Below are 4,775 nucleotides of genomic sequence, written 5' to 3'. Positions count from 1 at the left end.
TGTGTAGGTACGAGGGACTTGTGCGTGGTCTCCTACTGGATTGATACCTTGGTTCTAAAAAACTGAGGGAAATACTTACGCTACTTTACTGCATCATCCTCTCCTCTTCGGGGAAATCCAACGCAGTGCTCAAGAGGTAGCAAGAAGAATTTCTGGCGCCGTTGTCGGGGAGGCTCACGCAAGCAAGTCAACCATACCAAGTACCCATCACAATCTCTATCTCTCGCATTACATTATTTGCCTCTCGTTTTCCTCTCCCCCACTTCACCCTTGCCGTTTTATTCGCCCTCTCTTTCCCTTTTGCCTTTTCCCGTTGCCTTTCTGTTTGCTTGTGTGTTGGATTACTTGTTGCCATGGCGCAAGATAATACCAAATTGTGTGACTTCTCGAATACCAATAATAATGATTTCCTTAGTGCTCTGATTGCTCCTCTTAATAATGATGAGTCTTGTGAAATCAATACCGCTTTGCTGAATCTTGTTATGAAAGATCAATTCGCCGGCCTTCTTAGTGAAGATGCCGCTACTCATCTAAACAATTTTGTTGATTTGTGTGATATGCAAAAGAAGAAAGATATAGATAGCAATATTGTCAAATTGAAGTTATTCTCGTTTTCACTTAGAGATCGTGCTAGAATTTGGTTTTCGTCTTTGCCTAAAAATAGTATTGATTCTTGGAACAAGTGCAAAGATGCTTTTATCTCTAAGTATTTTCCTCCCGCTAAGATCATCACTCTTAGAAATGATATTATGAATTTTAAACAACTTGATCATGAGCATGTTGCCCAATCTTGGGAAAGAATGAAATTGATGCTTTGCAATTGCCCTACTCATGGTTTGAATTTATGGATGATCATAGAAAAATTTTATGCCGGATTGAATTTTGCTTCTAGAAATCTTTTAGATTCGGCCGCGGGAGGCACGTTTATGGAAATTACGTTAGGGGATGCTACAAAATTGCTTGATAATATTATTGCCAATTATTCTCAATGGCACACCGAAAGATCTTCTAGTAAAAAAGTGCATGCTATAGAAGAAATCAATGTTTTGAGTGAAAAGATGGATGAACTTATGAAGATGTTTGATACTAAAAATACTTCTCTTGATCCCAATGATATGCCTTTGTCTACCTTGATTGAGAATAATAATGAATCTATGGATGTGAATTTCGTTGGTAGGAATAGTTTTGGAAAAAATGCGTATAGAGGGAATTTTAATCCTAGGCCTTATCCTAGTAATCCTTCTAATAATTATGGAAATTCCTACAACAACTCTTATGGAAATTTCAATAAGATGCCCTCTGAATTTGAGAGTAGTGTTAAAGAGTTTATGAATTCACAAAAGAATTTTAATGCTTTGCTTGAAGAGAAATTGCTTGAAGTTGATGATTTGGCTAGGAACGTTGATAGAATTTCTCTTGAAATTGATTCTTTAAAGCTTAGATCTATTCCTCCTAAGCATGATATCAATGAGTCTCTCAAAGCCATGAGAATTTCCATTGATGAGTGTAAGGAAAGAACCGCTAGGATGCGTGCTTCCAAAGATGCCTTTATTAAAGCATGTTCTTCCAATTCCTATGAAAATCAAGATGAAGATCTAAAAGTTATTGATGTGTCCCCCATTGTCGGATTTCGGGTTCCGGCAGACCCTTGAGATTCGAACTCTAGGGTGCGCGCGGAGATCACACCCTCAGCCTACCCATGTTTCACCGCCTCGCTAGGATCTAAACTACATGAAGAACAACACTAGGGACACAATATTTATACTGGTTCAGGCCACCATTGTGGTGTAATACCCTACTCCACTTTGTGGTGTGTGGATTGCCTCTGGGGCTGATGAGGAATAGTACAAGGGAAGAACAGCCTCGCGAGGGTCTGTTCTTGGTTGGTGCGATGAACTTCTAGGGGGGTTCAGTCGCCTCTCTCTCTCTGTGTGTCTTGGGTGCAGATCCGATCAGATCTCTCCCTCTCTGTGTCTTGGGTGCGGATCCGATCAGATCTCTCCCCCTACCCTGTGGATGGCTAGTCCTATTTATAGGCGAAGGCCCCGGGCCTCTTCCCAAATATTGAGCGGGAAGGGCGCCAACAATTGGCCATTTTGAAGGGGAACATCTAGTACACTTATCCTGACTAAAGTTGGTCCTCGCCTACCAAAAGACCCTGACGATGACACTGGCTTGGGCTCCACGATGACCTCCGTTCTGCCGTCCTGCTGGTCTTGGTCTTGTTGCACCGAAACGGTCACCTTTGCTTGATACCCTTGCCTGCGCTTGCCCCCTTTGCACCAAAGGGGAAACAAGGACTCTACGCAGGCCGGCGCCCGCCTGGCGCCCGCCTGCGCCTTGGTCGTCATGGCTTGCATCACAGGCACCTCGTGAGGTACCCCGCCTTGATCTCTCCACCTCTTCGCGAGCCAGCCTGACGAGGCCGTGCCTGAGGAAGCCTCCTGTCGTCCGCCCCGCGAGGCTTGGCCCCTCGCGAGGGTCTTGAGCATGTGTTGATGTAGATGGGCCGTATTGGGCCACTCCTTGAGCCACGCTACAGGCCGCAGGCAGGCAAGTCTGGGTACCCCCGTTCCTAGAACGCCGACAGTAGCCCCCGGGCCCAAGGCGCGCTTGGACTTGGCTTAGCAGAGAAGCGAAGAGGCAAGTGCGAAGCGCCGTGGACCCCAATAGCCTGCGGCCTTGGGCGCCGCCTGGCGGTTGATTGGACGTGGGCGTCCTGGCTCCCCCATAATGCCTCGGCAACTGCACAAGTGTCACATCCCTAGCTTCTGGCTTTGCACTAGGCTAGCTTCATGTGTGCATCATGTTTAAATTTTATTTAACTTGAAATGGGGATGACAAACCCTAGCACCAAATGAAATGCAATTAGGATCAATAAAAAAATATTTTCCATGAACCCAGAATGCCCTTCAAAAAAGTTCATCATTTTTGGATTGGTTTAAAACCTCTGCCAAAAATGGTGCACATATTTCTAGGTCCATTTTGGATTTTCGAATTAATTCATAAAGTATTTGAATTTGGGCATTTAAATGCTATAAATAATTTAAATGCTCAAATAATTCTGAAAGTAAATGAGGGCTGTTGCATATATTTCAGAAGGTGCCACAATTATTTTCAGGATTTTTAGAAGTGCTCTGGTACTTTTAATAAAGCCCAACAACTACAGAAAAATAGAAAACAGAAAGAGATAAAAAGGAGAGAGAGAGAGAGGAAACTACCTGGGCCACTTACCTGTAGCCCACCTAGCTGACCGTTACTGTGCAGCCCAGCAGCCCACCTCCCCTGCCAGTTGTCTTCCTCCTCTCGCCAGAAGGCAGAGGGGAAGCAACGCACGGCGCTCGCGCGCACTGGCACGCAGCTGCCTGCCTGTCCTCCTTCGCCAGCGCAACGACGCAGACGCACTCCGCGTGGCCTTCTGGATCCTGCTGACCCCCTTGCTCACTCTTCCTCCCGATCCCTCGCTCTCTCTCTCGCTCACGGCCAAAGCGGCCATGGCCACAGCTCCGTGAAGCTCGTCGCCACAACGCCTCCCTGGCCTTGCGGAATCACCCAGGAGAACCGCCTCGCCGTACTCGTCGTCATCACCGAGCCAAGGAACCGGGGGAGCTCCACATCGCCGGCGACGTCATCTTCTTCCTCCTCGGACCGTGGATCACCGCCGTCAAATTCATTGCCGTCCGTGCGTCCCCGCGCCCGCTGACCTTCCCTGCGTATTCCCCGTGAGCTACCTCTTCTTCTCCCTCTCTTCTCGTTGTCGTTCGCACGCCCTAGCTAGCTTCACCGCCGAGCCCGTGGGCTCATCACCGCCGCCCATGTCACCGCCGCCGCTGCAACTACTGAAGCTTGCGCCTGAGCGTTGCCTCGAGTTCATCTTGCTCCTAGGAGCCTAACACCACCACCAGCTCCTTCCCACGAACTCCCTAGTGCCATGCCCGTTGAGGTCCGAGCTCCGGCCGCCGCGGATGTGCTCACCGCCGTCGTCTCCGGCCACCCCGCGGCCTCTCGTGCAGCCAGCTAGGTGCAGCCGTGTACGGGCTACCTTCTGGTGGCCTTCGCGCGTCCAGCCGCCGCCCATAGCGCAACCCCGGTGAACATCCGCCATGTTTTTGGTCGCCGCCGGCGGAACTCCGGTGAGTGCCGACGTGGCCATGATTAGGGCCTAATCACACTGCTAACCAACCCCCTGGGCCACTGACGCGTGGGCCCCACACCCTAATTAATCCCAGTTTTGTTTCTGTTTAGGTTAGTTTAAAACCCAGCAGGACCCACATGCCTGAGTTGACCCCGCTGACGTGGCCGTTGACTGGTCCCACACGTCAGCGACCCTAACCAGCACCGTGACACTGACCAGTGGGACCCCCTGGGCAGGTTTGACCCGGGGCAGCCCTGTTGACTTTGCTGACGTCACCCTGACGCAATGCTGACGCAATTAACAATTTTCTGGATTTAAAATAAATCCAGGAAATTTCAGAAAATAGTCAAAACTTCTAAAATTCATAGTAATTCAACCGTAACTCAGAATGAAATAATTTATATATGAAAAATGATCAGAAAAATCCAACCTATCCATCTGTACCATTTTCATGCATGTTTGAGCAAGCTAACCTTACTGTTTAGGATGAAACATGATTAGGACAAATTTGATAATAGTTTTGGAGTTGGAATTTGATCTAGCTTTCATTTCCAATTCAATCAAAAAGACTTGCTGTTGCATTATCCAAATCACAACATATTGCCATGTCATGATCATGCATCATATTGTTGCATTGAAT

Source organism: Triticum aestivum, chromosome 6B (assembly GCF_018294505.1).
Source record: "Triticum aestivum cultivar Chinese Spring chromosome 6B, IWGSC CS RefSeq v2.1, whole genome shotgun sequence".
In the NCBI taxonomy this organism is placed as follows: domain Eukaryota; kingdom Viridiplantae; phylum Streptophyta; class Magnoliopsida; order Poales; family Poaceae; genus Triticum; species Triticum aestivum.
The sequence above is the reverse complement of the archived record's forward strand: the minus strand, read 5'-3'. Positions refer to the sequence as shown.